The following is a 13,528-nucleotide window of genomic DNA, read 5'->3' as shown; positions in this document are numbered from 1 at the left end:
GTTTTTAAAAAAGAGCTTTAGGCCAGGCGCGGTGGCTCACGTCTGTAACCCTAGCACTTTGGGAGCGAGGCGGGTGGATCACCTGAGGTCAGGAGTTCGAGACCAGCCTGGCCAACATGTTCAAACCACGTCTCTATGAGAAAAACAAAAATCAGCTGGGTATTGTGGCAGGCGCCTGTAATCCCAGCTACTTGGGAGGCTGAGGCAGGAGAATCACTTGAATCCGGGAGGCGGAGGTTGCAGTGAGCTGAGATCACGCCACTGCACTCCAGCCTGGGGGACAAAAAAAAAGAGCTTTATTGGTCAGGTGTGGTGGCTCACACCTGGAATCCCAGCACTTTGGGAGGCTGAGGCAGGTGGATCACTTGAGGTCTGGAGTTCGAGACCAGTCTGGCCAACATGGTGAAACCCTGCCTCTACAAAAAATTAGCCAGGCATGATGGTGTGCACCTGTAATCCCAGCTAGTTGGAGGTTGAGGCAGGTAAATCACTTGAACCTGGGAGGTGGAGCCAACATTCTGCCACTGCACTCCAGGCTGGGCAACAGAGTGAGACTGTTTCAAAAAAAAAAAAACCAAACCAGCTTTACTAAGTTTAACATACCATGTAAACTCATCCTTTCTAAGTGTACAGTTGAATGGTTTTTAGAGATTTTATAGGGTTGTGCAATCATCTCCACAATCCAGTGTTAGATAATTTTTAAAAACTGTTTTAGACACAAGGTCTGTCACCCAGGCCAGAGTGCAGTGGCTTGATCGTGGCTTACTTCGGCCTTGACCTCCTGGGCTCAAGTGATCCTCCCTCCTCAGCCTCCTGAGTAGCATGTCACCATGCCTGATTGATATATTTTATTTTTTGTACAGATGGAGTCTCACTATTTTGCCCAGGCTAGTCTCAAACTCCTGGGCCCAAGTGATCCTCCTGCCTCAGCCTCCCAAAGTGCTGGGATTATGGGTGTGAGCCACCGTGCCTGGCCTAATGGTGTCTTTTAAGGCATAAAAGTTTTAAACTTTGATAGAATTCAATTTATCAATTTGTTTTCATTTATAGATTGTGCTTTTGGCATCATATCTAGCAAACCATTCAAGGTCATGAAGGATTTATACTTGTTTTCTTAGACTTCTGTAATTTTTAGCTCTTATATTTCAGCCTTGGATCCATTTTGAGTTAATTTTTATATACAGTGTGAGGCAAAGGTCCAACATCACAGTTTTACATGTAAATATCTAATTGCCGTTGCATCATTTGTTGAGAAACTATTCTCTGCCCACTGAATGGTCTTGGCACTGATGTCAAAACCAATTGACTGGAAGTGCGATGGTTTATTTTATGGACTTCCAATCATGTTTTAATTTTTTTTTATTTTACCTTTTTTTGAAACCGAGTCTCGCTCTGTCACCCAGGCTGGAGTACAGTGGTACAATCTTGGTTCACTGCAACCTCTGTCTCCCAGGTTCAAGCCATTCTCTGGCCTCAGCCTCCCAAGTAGCTGGGATTACAGGTGCAGGCCACCATGCGGGGCTAATTTTTGTATTTTTAGCAGAGATGGGGTTTTGCCATGTTGGCCAGGCTGGTCTGGAACTCCTGACTTCATGATCCTCCTGCATTGGCCTCCCAAAGTGCTGGGATTTCAGGCGTGAGCTACTATACCAGGCCCAATCATGTTCTCTTCATCTCTGTGTCTGTCCTGATATCAGCACCACCATCTTGATTATTGTCGTTGTATAGGATGTTTCAGAATTGGGAAGCCTAAATGCCCCCTCCCGCTTTGCTCTTCTTGCTGTGGGCACAGCCTTCTAGAACACCAGGGACGCCTGGGAGCCCACCAAGGGCCACCACGGCTGTCTCATTCTCTAGATCCTCCCCTATTTTCTGCCCCAGATGATAACCGCACCTTTGGACCAACTGGCCTTCCTGTGTCTTGGCCACCAGGTTTGATACTGTTCCTGACAATGGCCAGAGATGTGTGGTTTTCCTCGCTCTGCTTCAAATCAAGAGAGCTGCTGGTTGGCACAGCCCCACCCTAGCAGAACTTCCAGCCACAGGAGCTGGTGGGGGTGAACAGGAGCGTTCCCAGGCTCAGACACCATAGATCCCTCTGTTCTTATCCGAGGTCCACATTTTTTTGAACAAACACCTCCCTGTTCGTTGTATGCCTCTGTGGTGTGTTTCTGGAGTCCTGAAACAGCTGTTTTTGAACACTGCTTTTGGGAATAAGATTTCCCATGCATCCTGGTTCGGCATTCTGCAAATCTCACCTCTGGAGCACGTCTTCCAGATGTGACTCTCCATCCCTACACTAACGTTTAGTAACTGTGTGATGGTGGGCAAGTCACTAAGTCTCTTTGGGCTTATTTTTTATTTTTTTTTATTTTAAGACGGAGTCTCGCCCTGTCGCCCAGGCTGGAGTGCAACGGTGCTATCTTGGCTCACTGCAACCTCCGCCTCCCAGGTTCAAGCGATTCTCCTGCCTCAGCCTCCCAAGTAGCTGGAATTACAGGCATGCGCCACCACACCCAGCTAATTTTTGTATTTTTAGTAGAGACGGGGTTTCACCATATTGGCCAGGCTGGTCTCGAACACCTGACCTCATGATCTGCCTGCCTTGGCCTCCCAAAGTGCTGGGATTATAGGCGTGAGCCACCGCACCCGGCCTTGTCTCTTTGGGCTTCTAAGGATACTTTCTGGAATGTTCTGTGACAGTGCCAATGTTTGGGGGTACCTGGGTTGTTGGGGGAAGTACAGAAAGGGGCCAGGCTGGAGAGGAGATGTGGAAGGTGGGAGGAGGGGAGTGTTAAATTGACGGGAGGCCATTGTTTTGGACTGGGCTAGGCCCAACAGACCAAACCAAATCAGATCGGAGTCGCCCTGCTAGGTGCCACTTCATCAAACTGAACTTAGAAATGGGCTGGTTTTAGGCCAGTCACGGTGGATCATTCCTGTAATCCCAGCACTTTGGGAGGCTGAGGTGGGCAGATCATTTGAAGTCAGGAGTTCGAGATCAGCCTGCTCAACGCAGTGAAAAGCTTACTAAAAATACAAAAATTAGCTGGGTGTGGTGGCAGGCGCCAGTAATCCCAGCTACTCGGGAGGCTGAGGCAGGAGAATCGCTTGAACCCAGGAGGTGGAGGTTGCGGTGAACGAGATCACGCCACTGCACTCCAGCCTGGGCAACAGAGTGAGACTCTGTCTCAAAAAAAAAAAAAAAAAAAAAAAAAAAAAAAAAGCAATGGGCCAATTTTCCAAAAAATAGGAGATACACAGCAGCAACCAATCAAAAGGGCCCCAGTCCATCTGAGCCAGCAGGATAGTGTGGCCTCTCTGCTTTAATTGTACAAGGAAAGTAACTGGGACGACCCATCCGAATTTTGTTGTTTCTTTTTTTTTGAGATGGAGTCTCACTCTGTCACCCAGGCTGTAGTGCAGTGGCGCAATCTCTGCTCACTGCAACCTCCGCCTCCTGGGTTCACGCCATTCTCCTACCTCAGCCTCCCGAGTAGCTGGGACTACAGGCGTCCATCACCACGCCTGGCTAATATTTTTGTGTTTTTAGTAGTGACAGGGTTTCACCTTGTTAGCTAGGGTAGTCTCGATCTCCTGACCTCACGATCCGCCCTCCTCGGCCTCCCAAAGTGCTGGGATTACAGGCGTGAGCCACTGCGCCTGGCCTGTTCATTGTTTGTACTCTCTGCATGCAGCCTTTGCTGACTCTAAAACCTCCCCTCGCTGCTCAGTTCATGGAAGCACCTTTCTATTCTGTACATGGGATATTGCCTGATACATGAATTGCTAATAAAAGCCGATAAGATCTTGCAAACTTGCATTTGTTGGAATTTTGTTCTAGAAGGCAGCATGGCCCCTTGTAGACCCCAAAGCATTGTTCACAATGTGCAACCAGGGCCGGGCATGGTGGCTCACACCTGTCATCCCAGCACTTTGAGAGGTCGAGGCAGGCGGATCACTTGAGATCAGGAGTTCAAGACCAGCATGGCCAACATGGTGAAACCCCATCGCTACCAAAAATACAAAAACAAAAATTAGCTGGGTGTGGTGGCAGGTGCCTGTAATCCCAGCTATTTGGGAGGCTGAGGCAGGAGAATCATTTGAACCCAGGAGGTGGAGGTTGCAATGAGCCAAGATCACGCCACTGCACTCCAGCCTGGGCGACACAGTGAGACTGTCAAAAAAAAAAAAAAAGTGCAACCAGGACAGTTCTTTCCACATCAAAATTCAAATGGAAAAGACTAATCATAGCTGCACATTTTAGTTTTTGAATACACAATCCTTAAGGCAAAAAACACTCTCCCTCTCAACCCTGTCTTTCTACACCAAGTTCTCCCCAGGGGAGAGATGTTTAGATCTTATGCAGATGTAAACAATTATTATATTTTTTCCCTCACCCATTTTTTCACACAGATATTATATACATACTACCAAAGACATACCACTCTGTACTTTGCTTTTTTAGCTTAATAATATATCTTGGGATTTGTTGCTTTACTATACAGAAAGAACTCATGCTTTTTATCCACTGCATAGTATTCCATTGTAATAAAGTGTTATATTTAACTGGGTCCCTATTGGTGGACATTTAGTTCTTTCTAATCTTTTGTGTGTGTGTGTGAGTGCAGTGACACCATCATGATTCACTGCAGCCTCAACCTGCTGGGCTCAAGTGACACTCCCACCTCAGCCTCCCCAGTAGCTGGGACCACAGGTGCATATCACCATTCCTGGTTAATTTTTGTATTTTTTAGAGATGGGATTTCACCATGCTGCCCAGGCTGGTCTCGAACTCCTGGGGTCAAGCAATCCTTCCGTCTCAGCCTCCCAAAGTGCCTGGATTATAGGCGCGAGCCACTGAGCCCGTGTTTTCTAATTTTTTACCTTTGCAAACAATGTCATTGTTGTCCATGGGACTTTTTGCTTTTGTGTGAGGGTGCCTGAGAGTGAGCGCCTAAGAGTGGAATTGCTGGACCAAAGGACGTGCATTTGTATCTTGACAGCTGCCAACCTGCCCTGCATAAAGATAACACCTGCAGACTCCCCGGACAATGACAACAGGGCTGTGTGATGCCTCCCAGCACCGTGTGATGTCTTGCTTTTGGTTCTTGACCAATAGAAGGTAGAGAGTGGCATCCAGATATCATTTTCATTTGCATCTTGCTCATGATGAAAGAGTTTGAGCATAAGATTAACAGCCTAGTCATCATTTATGGGCAGGGTTTCCTTTAGGATTCCCACTCCAAACAAAGAGAGCCCCCAGATTGGAAACTGCCAGACTAGCCAGGAGACCCCGGCCCTCTCAGACTGCTCGGTAAGATCTGCAATCCTCCGAGAGCAGGCTGCTTGGAATTCCTGGTTGTTTTTTCAGCCCTTCTCCATGGCAGCTTCACGCTTTTGGCTACCCTGGAATTGAACTTTTGAAATGTGTATCAGATGGGAGCACTCGGAGAGATGGAGCTGCAAAGAAATGCCAAGAGCCAAGACCCAGGCAGAACACTTGGCCGCAGGTGGCTCCGGACAAAGAGGAGGAGACAGAGTGGCCAGGGGCTGGGGTGACCCTGGCGGTCCTGCTGGTTTCTGGAAAGCTCAGATTCCAGGGCCCTCCTCAGCCCTTGGGGGATGTAAGATTTCCCTGAATTCTCTGTCCAAATGAATATCCTGGGAGAACCAACCAGGGCCACAAGTTACTGTGGTTATTCTGCATGGGGTGCAAGCCACGTCGGGGAAAATTACCAGGGGTCTGTGTCCCTTCTGACTTACTATGGGTCTGTAGAGTCTATGGATGGTGCAGTGGGTTCTCATGTTCTCAGGGCCCCGAACAACCAAGGGACAAGGGAACCATTCAGGCTGCTGTCCAGATGTGGACACTGCCAGCCCAAGGGCCCTGGGTGTCTTGCCTGGACAACCATGCACCCCATTAAACAACCTGCTCACCTTGGAGGTAAGAGCAGGCCCCGACAAGCTGGGCAAGTATTTCCTAACACATCAAAGAATGTGCTGACACCGCCCAGGATGCCACCATGCAACTGGCAGCATCAACTGTTGGTGCCATCCACCGCCACAGGTAAAAATTCCCGCAGGTTTGGGCGCCAAGAAAAATTCCCCACCTTCAGTGTCCCCAGTTGTTCATGCCTCAAGCAGTTATTAAGGTCTAGGTATGCTGGGGAAGTTGGTAGTTGTACGTGTCTGATGAACAACAAGTGTGGCTCGATAATTATAAAATACCCTTCCCACCCTTCTTTCCCAAATCTTGCCCTCTGATTCTCTTTTTGGATTAGCTTGTAACTCCCATACATGCCTGAAGGAGTATAAATTGCTGCAGTATTTCTGGGTAATTTTCATAAAAGGTATTGGACTTTTTATCAAGTGTATCAAGCAACTTTCATAAAGAGCACTAAACAACTGTGATAAAGGGTATTAAAAATCCCTCAGGCAGGGCACAGTGGCTCACGCCTGTAGTCTCAGCACTTTGGGAGGCTAAGGTAGGCGACTGCTTGAACCCACGAGTTTGAGACCAGCTTGGGCGACATAGTGAGACCCTGTCTCCACAAAAATAAAAAAATTAGCCAGATGTGGTGATGTACACCTGTGGTCCCAGCAACCCGGGAGGCTGAGGTGGGAGGACTGCTTGAGTCCAGGAGTGCAATGGTGCAATCACGACTCACTGCAGTTGAGGCTGCAGTGAGCCCAGGAGTACAATGGTGCAGTCACAGCTCACTGCAGTTGAGGCCTGCAGTTGAGGCTGCAGGGTCTCACTTATGTTGCCCAGGCTGGAGTGCAGTGGTGCAACTGGGTAACATAAGTGACAAATAAAAGCCCTCAACCAGCTCTGAACCAATTGCTGAACTTAGCAAAGTCTCATTCAACCAGTGTTTACTGAGCACCTGCTATGTGCCAAGTGCTGGGCAGCATCAGGGATGTGGGGTTAACAAGACCAATGAAGCTCTTGCCTTCAGGAAGTTTACAGTCTGGGGTGGGGAGAGAAGTAGCAAAACATGTGCAAGAAACGGTTTCAGAAGGTGATGAGTCAGGGGAAATGACACAGATCCATCAGGGAGCAGGAGGACAAGTGCAGGCTTAATGGTGGAGAACGCTTCCTAGGGAGGGGCCATTTCAGTCTAAACACAGCCCAGGAACGCATGAGAGCCCAGAGGGTACCAGACAACAGGTCCAAAAGCGCTGAGGTGTGCACGGTCTTGGTGCAGTCAGGGACCAGAGAGGCCAGTGAGGTGGAAATGGAGGAGGAAGATACACAGAGAGGGTGGGGAAGCGGGCAGGGGCCGAAGCAGCTGTGGCCTTGAATGGGAAGGGGGCGGATTTGATTCTTAGTACAATGGAAAGCCACTGGCCGGGGAGCCTTACACAGGAGAGGATTTGCTGACTTTTTTACTTAGCGCAACACTGTGCGTTGCATTAGGACAGCACTTTGGTGGCTATGGCTGTTCTACTAAGAGGAAGTTACCTAAATAAATCGTCAAGAAAGTGCACAGGCTTGCGCAAAAATGTTCTTTCTAGTGTTTATTACAGTGAAAGAAAAAAGGAAACAATCTGAGTGTCAATCAGTGATGATAAATGGATGATGGTCTATCCATGCCTCGGAATCTGTGCAGCCATTGAAACCACGGTGTGGCTAGATAGGCTAGGGCTTGAAGAGCTAGTCACAATCCGACTAACAAAACAATACTAATAGCATAATCCCTTTTTAAAAAGCATGTTTAAGCCGGGTGTGGTGGCTCACGACTGTAATCCCAGCATTTTGGGAGGCCAAGGCAGGCGGATCACCTGAGGTCAGGAGTTCGAGACCAGCTTGGCCAACATGGTGAAACCCCGTCTCTACTAAAAATACAAAAATTAGCCGGGCCTGGTGGTGGGTGCCTGTAATTCCAGCTACTTGGGAGGCTGAGGCATAAGAATCGTTTGAACCTGGGGGGCAGAGGTTGCAACGAGCCGAGGTCACACCACTGCACTCCAGCCTGGGCAAATCAGTGAAACTCTGAAACGCTGTCTCAAACAAACAAACAATAAAAAAAGTGTGTTTATATGTAAACATAGAAGAAACCTGGAAGAAAATACACTGGAATGTTTACAGAGGTTGTTTCGGGGTGTGGGAAGTTGAGTGCTATGAAGGTCTTAAAATTATTTTCACTATATTGTTGAGGTTTCTCTAGTCTTCTTCTTCATTTTTTTTTTTTGAGACAGAGTCTGGCTCTGTCCCCCAGGCTGGAGTGCAGTGGTGCCATCTCGGCTCACTGCAAGCTCCGCCTCCCGGGTTCACGCCATTCTGCCGCCTCAGCCTCCCGAGTAGCTGGGACTACAAGCGCCCGCCACCACGCCCAGCTAAGTTTTTTGTATTTTTTAGTAGAGACGGGGTTTCACCGTGTTAGCCAGGATGGTCTCGATCTCCTGACCTCGTGATCCGCCCGCCTCAGCCTCCCAAAGTGCTAGGATTACAGGCTTGAGCCACCGCGCCCAGCCTCTCTAGTCTTCTTTTTGAGACCTGGTCTTGCTCTGTCGCCCAGGCTGGAGTGCAGTGGTGCAATCTCCACTCACTGTAGCCTCCTCCACCTCCTGGGTTCAATCAATTCTCCTACCTCAGCCTCCCGAGTAGCTGGGACTACAGGTGCATGCCACCATGCCTGGCTAATTTTTTTTTTTTTTTTTTTTGTATTTTTAGTAGAGACGGGATTTCACCCTGTTGGCCAAGCTGGTCTTGAACTCCTGGCCTCATGTGATCCTCCCACCTTAGCCTCCCAATGTGCTTGGATTACAGGCATGAGGCACCGCGCCCAGCCTAGAAAGGCCCTTTAAAGGCGAGAGTAAAGGGGAAGGAACTATCCAGGGACTCTCCAAAGAGCTCCCCAGAAGCATGGGGCTCCCTCCTGGAGGCCAGCCAGGGACAGGCACGTGGGGCTGCATTCCCCTCAGTTGCCTTGAAAGTGACCTGGGGAGGAAGAGCTTGCCTTTTGGCATCACCCAACACACAGATGGGATTAAGGAGGGTGGACGGCCGGTTCTGGTTCCAGAGGCAGACGGGAAGCTGCCCCGTGGAGTCCTGAACCCAGCACTAAAAGGATGGCAGAAGAGGAACCCCTGAGTGCTTAGTCTTCTGGCTTTTAAAAAGTGTAATTTCTTTTTAATTATTAAAAAATATCATTTATATGTACATAACTGTCTCTATGAGTGTACATACGTGAACTGTGGACACAGATACTCCCTGACTTACGGTGGGTCACGTCCTGATAAACCCATCGGAAGTCAGAAGTCCACATCAGAAATGCACTGAATACACCTCGCCTCCGTCACAGCTCAGCCTCGCCTACCTTCCATGTGCTCAGGACACTGACCTTAGCCCACAGTTGAGCAAAATCACCTAACACAGGCCTATTTTACAAGGAAGTTAGTATAAAGAATTTTCAATCAAAATGCAAAATTTGAAGTATGGTTTTTGCTGAATACATATGGCTCTCACACCATTATAAAGTTGAAAAGTCGTAAGTTGAACGATCTTAAGTGTCTAGGACTGTCTGTGTATGTGTATGTGTCTGTGTGTGTGTGTCTGTGTATGTTATCTGTGAGTGTGTCTCTCTATATATATAATCTTTTTTTTTAAAGGATTCCAATCCTGGCTGGGCATGGTGGCTCACACCTGTAATCCCAGCACTTTGAGAGGCTGAGGTGGGCGGATCACTTGAGGTCAGGAATTCGAGACCAGCCTGGCCAACATGGTGAAATCCCGTCTCTACTAAACATATATATATATAAAATCAGCCAGGTGTGGTGGCGGGTGCCTGTAATCCCAGCTACTTGGGAGGCTGAGGCAGGAGAATCACTTGAACCCAGGAGGCAGAGGGTGCAGTGAGCTGAGATCGTGCCACTGCACCCCAGCCTGGGTGACAGAGGGAGACTCCATCTCAAAAAAAAAAAAGGATTCCAATCCTGTTCTCCCAGAGTCTCACCCCTCTATTGATCCCTCAGGAAAATTTAAAAGTTAGACAGATACAGGTTTAGCTCTCATCTTTAGGACCTTGGGCTGGTTAACCCTTTTCTCTGAGCCTCAGTTTCCACATCTGTAAACTGGGTTCCTCAAAGTGCCCACTCCTTAGGGACACTGTAAAAAGTCCATGAGCCTCTCCAGGGAGGTACCTGGGCCAGAGGCAAGCATCCAGCAGGTGCTCAGTAGCCGGGAGCTACAAGTGCCATCGCCCTGCTAGGTTTAAACCTCACCCTCCCTTCAAAATGGGAATGTGGGCAACGCAGGCTGGGTATGCACACGTGGTGAGTGAACTATCCTCACAAAGCCCACACCCTAGGGAACTGTCAAACCTCTTCATCTAGTTTGATGAAATATATCATTATTCTTAGGGAGGAAGAGTTTCAGACTAGCACATATAATACAATCTCCATTTTGATTTGTATGTGAGTGTTATGTGCACGGGGGAAAAACAGGTCAAGAAAAGTTACAAATCATCAGTTAACTGAGGTTAACAGGGCTCCTGTTGGGACTCTTACTTTTTGCTCTCTGGATGTATTATTTAAATAGTAAGTACATATTTCTTGTATTGTAAAGACAGGAACAAGTATATCTTGGCATTCAAGTTTCTCCCTGGCCCCTTCTTGGGAAGGGTCTGTGCCCCAAGTTCAGTGGCCTGTCCGGGCTGAGGAAGTCAGGAGTGCTGCTTAAAAGCATGGATTCTGGTACAGGCGGCCTAGGTTTGAGTCCCAGCTCTGCCCCTGGTAGGCTGGGTGACCTTGGGCAAGTCGCTTAACCTCTCTGTGCTTCCCTTCCTTTATTGATAAAATAGGGATAATGACAGTTCCTACCTTGCAGGGCTGTTGGGGAATTAGATGTGCTAATGTGTGCAGAGCTGGTGGAAGTTTGGGATACGAGTGGAGGAGGGGAACCTGCCTGTCTGCTATCAGCAGCTCCTCTGCAGAGCAGAGAGAACCTCATGTCCCAGCCTCGGTGCAGCCTGGCTTGGGGGAGAGTGCAGGGCTCCTTAGATCTGGAAATGATAGCTTAGTAGCTTCTGTTTCTCAGGATTTCTAGACACATAGCGAGATCTTCAGTCACCTGACCCTTGAGATTCTTGGCGCTGAGTTGTCTAATACAGTAGCCACCAGCCACGGGTGCTCACTGAGACCCAAAACAGGCTCATCTGAATGGAGATGTGCATAAGTGTGAAACACACACCAGATCTCCAAGATCTTATACCCAAAAAAGAATGTAAATTTCTTATTTCTAATAATAATTTTCTATTGATTACATATTGAAATAATATGGATATATTGGGATAAGTAAAATGCATCCTAAAATTTCCCTTGCATTACTTCTTCCTTTGGCTTCTAGAAACTTTAGAATCCCATGTGTGCTCACATCGTATCTCTACTGCACTTGCCACAGCAGACCACACCCCTGTGAGGACAGGGATTTTTCTCTCTTCTGTTCCCAGCTGTGTCCCCAGTCCCTAGCACAGGGGCTGCCCATAAGTGTTAGATGAATGAATTTGCGATTCAGATGGCTGTCCACCCATATATACCTTTGTATAAAGGTGACATTTTAAAAAATCAAGTGACCAAGAATGCTCACGTCATTGTTGATATATTTCCCAATCTCTTGCAAAATCTGTGTTAAAAAATGGTTCTGGTCTAAGAAAAAATTCTGAACTGACATTCATCCAGATGTCCGGCATTTCCCCAAGAATATTCAGACACCTTCGTCCCAGTATTGAAAGCTCTTCCTCATGTCTTTTCTTTCCTTTGCTACCCAGGCAGGCGGGGGTGAGAGAGCAGGTGCTAGTCTCTTATGTTGCCTCATTTCTGCATGGCTGCCTTTCAAAACGTCCAGGAAGTCCTCTTCTAGAGGAGGATCATTGCTAAACCCAAACCACTGTGAAGCAGAACTGACTTTTGGCCCCGTGTGCTAAGAATCCTGTTTGGGGGTTTTGGTGGTTTGTGTGATTGAAGGATTCCCTACATTTAAAGTACAGTTTGCTGTGAACTGGTCACAGTATATACAACACCTAAGTCTCCCTTGGGACTGCCTGTGACCGCCCCCCCCGCCCCACCCCAGGGCTTAGCAGCCATCAGGGACAGAGCCACCCTCTGGCTCCAGGCTGGGTTTCCACAGGCCCTATTGGGAACAAGCTCCTAGGAAATTTCTCAGCCCCTGCTTTGTGCAGAGATGGTGGCTGAGATCCCACCTAAATAAGGAAAGGACGGGGCATGGCCACACCCAGGTGTCTCTGCAGGGTTCTCTTGGGAGCCATGTCACCAAGGAGTCCCCTCTGGACAGTAAGACTGGCCCTCTCGATGCCTCCCTGAACTGTCCCTCCACAACAGTGACCCCCTGGGCCCTGCGGCTGGCATTGTCATTTCTGCACTGTGTCCTCTCACTAGATGGCAAATCCCATGACGGCAGAGGTCTGCTGTTGTGCTCCCTGTGGGATCCTGGGTGCCAGGGACATCGTCAGCGCTCCCTAAGTGTATGATGCCTGCATGGAGTGAGCGTTGGAAGGATGGAAGCAAGGATGAAAGAACGAATTCCTGGAAGATCCCTGACCCCTCATCCTGAGAGATAAGTCATGTAAGCCATTTCTTAGGATCCAGCCACCTGACCCTATGAGAAAAGAACCATGACATCTTTTGAGGTTGTGGCAACAGGTGCCCCTGGGTTTTATGTCATGCTTACTGTGAGCCACTAGCCGAGGGCTGGGCACACACCCTCTCACATAATTCTCATGGCGACCCATTAGACAGAGGAGCTGCCAAGGCTCAGGGAGACTGCCTGCCCAAGGTGACCCTGCTGGGGAGTGGGGGAGCAGCGTCCCCAGTGCAGTGAGTGCCACGTACTGTCCCAGCCATCAACCTGTTGGGGGCTCCAGTGCTCACTCCCCTTCTGAGCTACGAGTTCTGTGGGCTTGATCATCTGTGCCCTGGGTCCCAGCACAGGTGTGTGATGAATATTCAGTGAATGAATGACTCTTTTTTTTTTTTGAGATGGAGTCTCGCTGTCACCCAGGCTGGAGTACAGTGGTGCAATCTCGGCTCACTGCAACCTCCGCCTCCTGGTTTCAAGCGATTCTCCTGCCTCAGACTCCCGAGTAGCTGGCATTACAGGCGTGCACCACCATGCCCAGCTAATTTTTGTATTTTTAGTAGAGACGGGGTTTCACCATGTTGGTCAGGCTGGTCTCGAACTCCTGACCTCAGGTGATCTGCCCGTCTCGGCCTCCCAAAGTGCTGGGATTACAGGTGTGAGCCACCACGCCTGGCTGAATGACTCTTAGTTGCAAAATAATATCAGAATCATGGGTATAAAATCTTGAAGATGCGGTGTGTGTTTCACACTTATGCACATTTCCAAACGGGCTCAGGATAAGCCCATTTTAGGTCTCAGTGAGCACCCACTGCTGGTGGCTACTGTATTGGACAACTCAGCGCTGAGAATCTCAAGGGTTGGGTGACTGAAAATCCCTCTATGTGTCCAGAAACCCTAAGAAACAGAAACTATTGAGCTGTTATT

The 13,528-nt window shown here is 48.6% G+C and overlaps 1 protein-coding gene across 4 annotated transcripts in view; it reads right to left on the bottom strand.

The window, feature by feature from the left end:
- Positions 1-13,528, bottom strand: part of CRISPLD2 (cysteine rich secretory protein LCCL domain containing 2) — a 90,578-nt gene that overhangs the window by 3,510 nt on the left and 73,540 nt on the right. The gene's annotated exons all lie outside the window — the stretch shown is intronic.

This window comes from Pongo abelii, chromosome 18, assembly GCF_028885655.2.
Source record: "Pongo abelii isolate AG06213 chromosome 18, NHGRI_mPonAbe1-v2.0_pri, whole genome shotgun sequence".
Taxonomy (NCBI): Eukaryota; Metazoa; Chordata; class Mammalia; order Primates; family Hominidae; genus Pongo; species Pongo abelii.
This window is presented reverse-complemented; position numbering and strand designations above follow the sequence as displayed.